This window comes from Sinohyriopsis cumingii, chromosome 18 (assembly GCF_028554795.1).
Source record: "Sinohyriopsis cumingii isolate HCF-2022 chromosome 18, ASM2855479v2, whole genome shotgun sequence".
Classification (NCBI taxonomy): domain Eukaryota; kingdom Metazoa; phylum Mollusca; class Bivalvia; order Unionida; family Unionidae; genus Sinohyriopsis; species Sinohyriopsis cumingii.
The window spans coordinates 10075921-10087794 of NC_142978.1; positions in this window are offsets into that span (position 1 = coordinate 10075921).

Sequence of the window (11874 nt, forward strand, 5' to 3'; positions counted from 1 at the left end):
GAGTTAGTGCGAGCCCTGCAACGGGTGTTGAAACAAAGCGGTCGTCACCCTCTTCGATGGCAAACGGACAAAGGCACCGAATTTCTGAACCAAGCTTTCCAAAAGGAATTAAAGAAACGTGACATTCATTTTTTTACCACAGAGAATCCCGAAACCAAAGCCAGCATCGTGGAACGTTTTCAACGCACTTTGAAAGGACGCATGTGGAAATATTTTACGCATCACCACACTCTGAAGTACATCGACATCTTACCGCACCTGGTGCAAGCGTACAACCAATCTTACCATCGAAGCATCGGAAGTGCCCCACAAGAAGTGACTCCCGACAACGAAGTGCTGGTGTTTGAGCGCCTGTTTGGTACGTCCCCAACGAGGGCTGTCCCCAAGAAAAGTGGAGAGTTGACCGTAGGAGATTGGGTGCGCATTGGCAAAACCAAACCCACTTTCGACAAAGGTTACTTAACTAACTGGACGACCGACTTGTTTCGCGTCACTGGACGAGTGCATGGCCGTCATCCTGCCGTCTATAAATTGGAAGACATGAACGGAGAAGTGCTCAAAGGAACGTTTTATTTGCCAGAGTTACAACGTGTCACCAAAAAAGAAGACGACGTGTACGACATCGAAAGCATTCTCGAACGCAGAACCCGTAAAGTGGGCAAACGACGTGTCAAAGAAGTCAAAGTACGTTGGAAAGGATATCCGCCCAGTTTTGATTCTTGGATCGACGCTTCGCAAGTCATCGACTATAAAAAGAAGTGACCATCATGCCCTTTCACACAGACGCAGCTACGTCGACCACTCCTTCACCTAGTTCTTCTGTGCAAGATTTACAAAAACAACCCTTGTGGGTGTGGTGCGGAGAACGTGTGCCTAAAACGCAAATCGTCTTTTTCTGCCAAATCTTCGTGGTGTATTGTGTCATCGGAACAGCCATTGCCAATCTGAGTTTGCAACAAGGAGACAAACAATTGTGGACCATTTTATTGAGCAGTTGCATCGGTTACCTGCTTCCCAATCCCTCCCTGAAATTCTCTTCCAACGGGAACCACGGGAACCTAGTGTCCAATGCTAGTGCCAGTCACTACTCCAATAACAACAACAACCCCATTTTGGGCGGAGACACGCCTCTGACGTCCAGTAACCCCTCGGACAGCCACAGAATTCTGGAATTATGAGTCACCAAAACCAATTTTACTTAACCTTACCCAGTGACAGTTCCATGGAGGTGTTTCCCAACAACATGTTGTGCTGTTACACGGCCAAATTACCTCAGGCCATCCAGTTAGATCACGAAGCCCATTGGGAAGTGGCTTTGGTAGAAATGATTCACCCTACACAAATCCAAAACATCACTGAAAAGCAAAACACTTTTGAGGTCGAAATCCTGAACCAACAATTGCAAGAAACCATAAATGAAATCGGGTTTTCAGGGGACACAAGACCATCCAACAATTCACCCTTCAATATCTACATCTTGAAAATTCCGGCAGGGTTTTATTTTAGTGGCCAACATTTGGTGGATACCATTGCTTCCAGGTTCGAGTTAGCCTTTGGCAAAGCCCTGAACAGAATCAAAAAAAGTGTCACCCTGGAATTCCATAAAGTGGCTCGTCGCTTAATGATGAAATTTCAGGACACCCAAACGTTGTCCATCAGTTTTAATCGTGACTTGTTTGATATTTTAGGTGGAGACACAAAAATGGCTCCAAATTTTAAACCGAAGATCAACAGATTTACGGAATTTTACAAGTTTTTTCGATTCCCTGTAGAACTGAAAAGGACTGAATTTGATATTCGCGTACTCCGATGCGGTGGAGTATAACGTGGTGGGACACACCTCTGTGCCGTTACTGCGTGTCATTCCTTTCAAAGTGGATAGTACCACGACCAGTGAACAGGAAGGTGGAAACACTTACCACATCCACCGCGAATTTGTACATCCTCACTATTTGCCTGTCAGCAAGTCCTATTTGGACACGGTCAACATTGCTATAAAAGGAGATTTGGGACAAAATATTCCATTCACCAAAGGAAAAGTCACGGTGAAACTCCATTTTCGAAAACGGTTCTCTCACAACTCGTAAGTCATGTATCCAGTGTATCGAGGGGTTGCTCGGCAGCGAGGACACGGTTTAGGAGATATGTTAAAATCGGCCTTTCGTTCGGTGGCCCCAGTCTTGAAACCGATGGTGACACGCAGATTGCACGCCTTGAAAGATGCGGCACTGACGCAAGGCAAAGAATTTCTCCAAAATGTCATCATCGACAAACAAAACCCTAAAGAAGCCTTCATGGGGGCAGGCAAAAATGTCTTGCTGCAAACGGGCAAAGACCTTTTGGGCCGCCGAGAAACACCTATAAATGCCCTGCACGCTACCGAGTCAGGCATTCAGCAAGGACAAGGCAGAAAGAGACGACGAAGAAAACATCCTTTCACCAGACTTCACACGTCTAAAGCTAGAAAGACCAAGAAAAGAAGAACCGTTCGAGACTTAGACGTTTTCGATTATTGAGACACAGCAACAAAAAAATGATGCACCGAGAGTCTTGCGCCTGTTCCAAGACGGAACTGGATCTGTTTGCCATGCCACCCACCATGATGACCATGCAAGAATCCCAATGGGTGGAATTTCATCCCGTCTCCTCATTGACCGATTCCGCTCCCATCGAGTTTGAAATCAATGGACAGCCCGAAGATTACATCGATCTGAATAGCAGTTACTTGTACTTGAAAGTCAAAGTTCAAGATAAGGATGGAAATGCTATAGACACTGAGCCAGTAGCTCCCGTCAACAATTTCATGCATTCCTTGTTTAGCGGAGTGGACTTGTACTTGAATAACAAACTAGTCAGTAGCAGCATGGATACTTACCCTTATCGAGCGTACCTGGAAAATCTCTTGACGTACGGAATAGACGCCAAGAACACTCATCTCAATGCCTGTGTGGTATGGGAAGCTGACGATGCAGGCGAATTTGAAACATTCAAAACTGATACAACCAAAGACCACAATGCGGGATTTGTAGAACGAAGAGACAAAATCAAAGACGGACACAGTTTAGAACTGATGGATCGTTTGCATTTGGACATGTGGTTGCAAGAAAAGTATTTGCTGAACGGAGTGGATGTCCGCCTGAGACTGAATCGCAGCAGTATCGCTTTCCATTTAATAGCTGATAGTGACGATAATTACAAAACCAAAATCCAAGAAGCCAGACTCTACGTACGTCGTGTGGAAGTGTTACCTAAAGTGGGAAACGACATCAGTCAGACGTTGAGCAGAACGACCGCCAAGTATCCGATCCGACGTGTGGAAGTGAAAACCTTCACCATTCCTAGGGGACAGCGATCCATGATCGAAAATCATCTGTTCCAAGGACAGTTAACCAAACGTTTAATCGTTGGTATGGTCGAGAATACAGCCTTCAACGAAGCTATCGCTAAAAATCCTTCTACTTTCAACACTTTGACGTGTCCAAGATCGAAGTCAGTCGCGATGGCAAGACCTTGTGTACCCGACCTTTCGAACCTAACATTGACAAGAAGAATTACTTGAGGTCGTACTTGTAACTGTACGAAGCCACGGGACAGTTAGGAACCAACACCAGTCACGGCATTACGTACGAGGATTATGCAGGAGGCTACGCTTTGGGGGCTTTCGATTTCACTCCAGACCAAGGCAGCGACGAGGGACATTTCCACCCTATAAAATCTGGCCAGATTCGTGTGGAACTTCAGTTTGCAAAGCCACTGGACGAGACAGTGAACGTCATCCTGTATGCAGAATTCAATAATACCATAGAAATCAACAGTTTGAGAGAAGTTATTCTAGATTACTAGAAACCATGGAAGACTGTTATCCCTCTTTACCTAGTTGAGAAACTTTGGACATGGAATGTGAGGAGACCGTGGAAAAAGAAGAATCCCAAGACAAAGACGAAGAAGTTATCATGATGAAGTCAAGATGGCCAGAACAAGAAGCCCGTTTAGTCTCCTGTTTTGCCAAACACTTGGTCGAAAAAATGACGGAATTGATCAAGAAAAATTGCTATGGATGTCAAAACGATCATCCCAGTCAAATTCAACACGATAAATGCCTGATGTTGAGTCAAGAAAAAAAATTGGACGAGTATCTGGACGAAGCTTGGAGTCTCATCTCAGACGAAGACGTGTTGCATCAGTGGTATAAAGACTTGCGTGAACATTCTTGTCCACCATTAACCACTCAAGAGATCCATCGTATCGAAGCTCTCCTGAATCAGAGTGAGGAGACGAAACGAAGAAACGGTTATTTGTCAGACATTTTCAAGCAAAAAGTCAGGATCGAATTGACGACTTATTATTGCCTGTGAAGAAGAAAAAACAACACACAAAACATGGATACCTGGGAACTTCATTACCTTTTGAACCACAGTTCGTATACGGCTTCTTGAAATCCTGTCGTCTGTGCTAAAGATGAACTCCCTCATCGCAAACCTCAAGACCATCAAGCTTACGTGATCAACACGGACGACAGTCATCTCCCAGGAACCCACTGGGTAGCCGTTTAGTTTCCTCAAGAAGGATGTGTGGAATATTTTGATTCGTACGGATTGCCCCCTTTGGAAGACGATATCATCGACTTTATGAGAAGAAATGCTCAAACCACCCGATTCAATAATGTGAAATTACAAGGCACAGATTCCTTGGTGTGTGGACAATATTGTGTGTATTTTCTGCATCATCGCAGCCTGGGCTATTCCTTAGAACATTTAGTGACTCATTTTGATCCTCGTCATTCTTCAAGAAACGATGTGAAAGTAGATCGATGGTTTTGTGACCATTATGCTTATCTTTTGTCTCAAGCTAGGAAACGTAGTGTCCATCAATGGCCTAATGACTTCCAACAGTGGAAATCACAATTTCATTCACATCGTTGTCAGCCCTGTTTAAAGTAGACTGTAAATTGAAAAAAATGATTGTCATTTGTTTAAAAAATGTTTGATGTTATAGTGTTGGATTATTGTTTAAAAAATATGTTAGAGTTGTTGTTGGTTAGTGTTAAGTGATTTTTGAATAAAAAATGTTGTGCTTTGAAAAAAAATGCCTTTGTGGTTTGTTTGGCTATAAGACTCTTTGATTGATGCTCTTTAATTTCTTACTATCCCTCTCATGGCACTCATTGAACGTTGCGGCTCGAAAACCGTGTGGGGGATGTTTTCCTTCACGTCCGCGCTTTGACTTTAAGAACCGGGGGTTGTTTCCAGTCTTACCATCCATTGTTGACTCATCCTCCTACGAAGATGTGCTCCAAACTAGCTAAGCTCAACGAAGCCTACGTGAATTTTTATAGGGTCAGACATAGTCTGATACCGAAGCCAGAAGAAATAGAAAATGTGAGAATGTTAAAAGTTACTGAAGACCTGATAGAAGAGCTCTTCAGAGAAGAAGTGAACAGGGAGAAAGAAGAATGGACAGAGAAGTACAGACTTCAGAGACAGCAGCAGCAACAGCAACAACAACAACAGCAACAGAAGCAGCAGCAGCAACCTGAACCTGACAGAGGCTTTGTCGACTGTCGTATCGACACCAAAGAGTTCTTCTTCTCTTTCCGAAGAAGCAGACCTATCGCCAGAAAGTCTATCCTCAGAGGACATCGCATTCTTAGAAACTAAAAAAAGATTGCCATAGCAAACAAAAAAACCAAAAAAAAAGCCCTTTTCAGAGCTAGCCCAATACTCTAGAAAAGAAATAACTATCCATTTGCCAATGTGTGTAGATAGAGTAGTGTGAATATAAACACTAACTCATTTTTTAAAAAAATGTGAGGGTATGTGTTTGTGTATAAGATTGTGTGTTTGTAAGTGCTCACGTAGGTTGGTATTGATAGTAGATTAAAATGATGGTTTTGTTTGGTGTTTGAGGTGTAGATTTGGGGTTAGATTGGATTGCTTTGCGTATGTGGATAGTCTATTGAAGTGGTTAATAACAAAAAAATTTTAGAATAGGAATGGGTAGCATAAAAAGTGAGTGAGTGTTTCTTTTAGGTCCGCGCGTTGTTTTTTTTTCGGTCATGATCTAGGTAAGATCAATTTTATGTTTTTAGGGGGATGTTTTCCTTCACGTCCGCGCTTTCACTATAAATTGAAACTCGCTCGGCAGTCTAGCTACCCTTGTTGATTGATCAACACCACCAGAAGAATGAACACCAGAATTGTGAAACTGCTAGAACTCCAGATGCACCTGGAATATGCCAGGCGCATAGTAAATGAACTATCCGCGGAAGCCATAGTAGAAGAGGCAAGAATAAAGAAGGAAGAGGAGGAGAGAAGAGAGAGGGAAGAGGAGGAAAAGAAAATAGGAGAGAGGATGACTTACAAGATACCAGAGACAGAGGATTGGGGTGCTGAAGCCAATCATCCCGCCTCTGCACTCCCAAGAAGAAAGGTGAAAGGAGACTGGGGAAGAAGATGCGTGTGTGGCGCCAGGCCAGGAAGATGCCATCATTAGATAGGTGCATCTGGAGTTCAAAAAAAACAAACCAACAGCCCTTTTCCGGGCTACCCAATACTCTAGAAAAGAAATAACCATCAATTTGCCAATGTGTGTAGGTAGAGTAGTGTGAATATAAACACTAACTCTTTTTTCATAGTGCGAGTGTATGTGTTTGTGTGTTTGTGTTTGTGTTTGTAACTGCTCACGTACGTTGATGTTAATAGTAGATTATGGGTTTCTTTATTGTTTCTTAGCGTATGTGGAGAGTATAGTTTGGGTTTTGTAACGGCTCGCGTACGATTGTGTGGATAGTAGATTATGGATTTAGTTTTAATGATTTGCGTGTGTAAATAGTAGATTTGGGGTTTGTTAAATGTTGCTTCACTTATGTGGATAGTATATTACATGAAATGAGAAAAGTAGGGGATGTTTTCCTTCAAGTCCGCGCGATGTTTGGTCATGATCTAGGTAAGATCAATTTTATCTTTTAGGGGCAATGTTTTCCATCACGTCCTCGCTTTCACTATAAGAACCCACAAAGTTTGATGTTGGAACCATTCTAAGGAATAACTGAGACAAAATGACTCAAGTATCAGTTCTATTTAATCTATTGAGAGACATCTATTTTTGGATAATGGATGTAGAATATGTTGTAGGAAGAATAGAAGAGGAATGGAGGCATGGAGATATGAAAGACTTTGTAACCAGTCAAGTTCAAGGCCTAAAGACAGCAAGAGATATCATAGCAGGGATGATTGAAGAAGAAGTCAATAAGTCAAGAGGCTTCATTAACCCACCTTACTTCAGAGTGGGAATTTTGAAGGAAGCACTGGATCATGTCATCAAAGTCCGGTGCTTCCTAGAAAAAATATTGTACTGGACAGAGTGGAGGAATGTAAAATGGGGGTTGGACAAGGTGAAGAAAGGGGAAGATCTGATGAGAAAAGTAATGGAGGAAGAAGTAGAGAAGATTAAAGAGAAATGGAGGGAAGAAAGAAAAGATGTGGAAAACAAAAAGAAAAAGGAAGAGTTTGAGCGGCTTAACAACAATTGGATGAAAATCCAAGAGAAGTTCCGAGCCATGGGTCACCCGGACTGGATGCCGGAAACAGAGAAGAAGAAGAAAGGAATGATGGAAAAATAAGAGGATGGTGGAAGAAGTTAAGGAGCTAGAAGAAGAAGAAGAAAATAAACCAAAGGCCCTTCTCAGGGCCACCCATATTTCTCGAAAAGAGAATGACTTTCCATTTCCTACCCCTTTTTTAAAAAAATTTTTAAAAAAAATAAAAAAATCCCATGTTCAATTCCCCTTGAGGCTATAGTGGCCCAAGACTTTTTCCCATGTTCAATTCCCCTTGAGGCTAGAGTAGCCCAAGACTATTTCCCATGTTAAATTCCCCTTGAGGCTATAGTGGCCCACGATTTTTCTCCATGTTAAATTTCCATTGAGGCTATAGTGGCCCGGGGGGGGGGGGGTCTGTAATGCTAATTCCCATTGAGGCTATGGTGCCCCACTTTACTACTCACGTCTCATGCGCCCCAGACTCATTCGACTCCTGGGCCACGCTTTACGCGACCTATGCGCTTGCGCCACTGCGCACGGCACCTTATTTTGTACCTGTGCCACAACATGTTTTGTACTAGTAGTTAATTGAACAATACTGTCATGAAAAACCCAAAGGGCTACCTCTATTTTATCATTGATGCGCTTATTCAGGCTACCTTAGAGTTTCGACGCTATCAACTTACAACTTGAATGATATCTTCATTGATGCTTGGCTTTGAATGTCGTGAGCTCCCTTGTGTGACCCGCTATCAACCATCCCGAAAGTTTCGTTGAAAGATTTGTCAATCAGCGCAAAGACTTCAGCCACATCTCTATCCTAAGCACTTTGCGCTTTGAATCAGGTGGTGTTAGAAGCCAATCGTTGTCTAGTATTCTATACGCCATTCTCAAAACTAATTATTCAAGCAACTTCTTCCAACCCTACTGCTACCACCAATTAATATGTGACGTGTATGAAAAAGTGCGTGAAAGAATATTTACAACTTTGGTAGCGAATCTTCCCCCTTGCTGTTCGTACTCTGTTTATAGTCAGAGATTGGTATCGGCGCCTGAAAATTCGTTTCGACCCTGGCGCGTGCTTATGTGAGGAAGATAAATGCAACAAATATCTGTATCGTCTTTAGTATTGTTAGAGTCCTTGAAAGCCTTCTTCAGGCATTTCACCTTAGCATGTTTATTATAATAATTACCACACGATTATCTTCTTGATCTACCACTTCTTTAATCTATTTTATCTGAGGACGATACATGTCAGAATCACAATTTTAGCTTACCGCCGGTCTTTATATATGCTGGTAAGAAATCACTTATCATTTTACCATGACGAGTCTATTCCTAGCTAGACCACCCCATTCTTAATACGGGAATTTCTACCAAAACGACCGAGTTAGGATGCAAAGGAAAACCGATACATCATTTTAAAAATATAAATGACTTGATATGTCCAACAGTGGAATACATTAGGGCATTGAAAAGTTCCACAGTGGAATATATGAATGCCTTGAAATGCCTAACAGTGGAATATGTTCGAGCATTGAAAAGCCCACAGCGGAATATATTATTAATGGCTTGAAGTGCCAAACAATGGAAAAGTGTTTTCTGAACGCCATAATTAAAAATAATATCATATCACAAAGTTATGATTGACTATAGGGGAAATCGATTTGTGACAATAAAAAACGCAATAAGAAGCAACTGGGGGCTCATACTATTACTTTCTGAGCAAAATTAACTGGAATTATGCCCATGTGGTTAAACCAGACACAGCTTGATCAACTTAATGCGGCCAAACGGAATAACATCTCAACCACATTAATGTTATCCAAGTCTAAGATATCCATTTCTCGCTGTCATTGCAGCATTGTTTGCGGCCCCGGCCCCTGCGATTGCAATAGTGGCTGTGTCAGGTACCGCCGAAACTTCATATGGCAAGACTTTCAAAAAGGTGATTGTGGGACGCAAAGAGTTCGTGGACGAGTAACAATGATAAAAGCCTTCGACTACAAAGGACGAGTCCCCAAATACCCTCAGGCAGAAGTCACCCACAGCCCGGTACAACGCCCAAAAGACCTCGTCGCTGATGGAAGTGAAGTTTTTCTCAGGCCCAGTAACCAGTTTTGATTTGTTCGCTTTGACAAAATCAAGCATTTTCAAGGAGTGTTTATGCGGAATGTACTTGCATCAGTGATTCTTCACACGCAGGAAACCGCAACATATCAACTAGATTTTACAAGAGGACCTGGTACTTATTGGGTCGCATACGTTGTAACAGCAACAACAGAAGAACAAACTAATGTCTTAAACTTAGCAATGGCCAACGTGTTTTCCATCCTCTTTAAAATGGTATTGATTAGCGTAAACGTCACATCGCAAAGTTGCGAGAGTCCGGATCATACTTGCTAAACATAACTGGATATAAAGTAGCTGGGGTCGAATAGCGATGTAAGGAATTGATCAGTATAATCGTTTGATGATACACATATAAATTATCGACAAAATCCATTATTATTTCAGAATTGTTCACCTATAAGCTATAATCATAATTAGTCACTGGCGATGAACTTTAGTTGGGAGGCATTAACACCAATCCGAAAATACACTTAACCGTCTTTTTGACGTTTGTGTTTAAGATTTATTATTACATATACTCAGTGGATTATGAACGCAATGATGATGATGATGCGTTCTATAAATTTGTTTACTTGTGACGAATATGTGCTTCAGAGTGGTGTTACCAGGCCCTCACACAAGCTTGGCTATGATCTAAGCGAGGGTAAGATAGAAATCGACCACTGGATCCACATGCCTGATGTGCCACTAGCTATTCGCGGCCAACATTGTATCATATCACACATGTGTGAGAACGTGTGTCAAAAATGAAGTCACTGGTTGCCGTAAAAAATCCCAGATCGAGATTGATTCTACAACGATGAAGTGAAATTCACTCCCGAATTCACCCCGTTTATCCAGCATGGATTCATATATGACTCAAGGACGTACTTGTCCGTGTAACAGGTCTTGGACGAAAACGACCCTTAGAGGAACAAAGCAAAGGCATAATGCCTGTGTTTCTAAATCAACGCGGTGTCAAAGAGCAGTAACACACAATCGTGGGACACTTAAATATTTCACAAGATTACATTTTCTATGATTGCATGACGGATGCACAAGCAAAACCAAAATGCATGGATGGAAGTGTATGCGTGTGTTGCAGCTGACCAAGTTCACCCAGTCGACCAGTTCATTTCCAAACAGCAATATTAATAGAAGAACTGTGATGGACCCCCCGTGTTACAAACGTGAAACATAATCGAAGCAGAAGAACAGCCGCGAGATGAAATCACCAAGAAAACTGTTTTACTTGCGAAGTATAAACACGCGCGTTATCGTGGATGCCATTTGTGCACTCGCCGAGGCAATAACTGTTGGCAATGGTGTTACTGTAACTACAGCATATCATGTGAAAAAGTCCGCACACATCGATGAATCAAGATTTATCGTGGCAAAAACGCTTGATATGACGAACCTACAGCTTAATATAAAGATACCACATACATAACGAATAAATCATCGAAAAGAAGGAACATACTCCTGAACGTAACTGTGAAATATCGCATAAGACAGCCCTATCCTTCCAATTACTTTTGTGACAGATTTGAAACATGGTTTCGTGCGTATAGGTATTTCATCTATATTTTATCTGGTGATAAAAGTCGATTGACCTATGCATAAAAGCTTACGTGTCCATGGCGGATCGTTTTATATGTTTTCAGATAGGTCATGTGTTCGTATTCAGGTCGATTTATACAGTTAATGCTATTCAGCACATTTGTGTTGTGAAAACTTGCACACCTACATTCTGCTTCATTTGTTCTTCATTCTATCGACATGCATTGTTTGATTGCATTAATGCAAGGGACTGCATCTTGTTCTACTGGGAAATTTTCTGTGTAACTGGAGAACATGTAAGTATAATAACAGGGCATAGCATACGTACTGGGTGAAATCCAATTTTGATACTTGTATACCGACGGATTCATACACCTAGCCCAAAAATGCTGCATAAGCATTCGTTTGTAAGAATAAAACGGTGCGTTTATACATAGAGGTTACTAAAAACAGCGGACGAGTCGCCACTCTGATGGTTCAGAATCAAAGATAGAAATAATGCACACAACACGCAGTCAGTATCAGAAGATCTAGTACAATATCTTACAGATGAAGTCGTGCTGATGACTGGCGCCAATCAGATTATAAATTATAAATTGACGTATGAAATGACTATGTTTTGCGCATTTTTCTTGATGCTTTTTGTTTTTAAAATCGGTAAT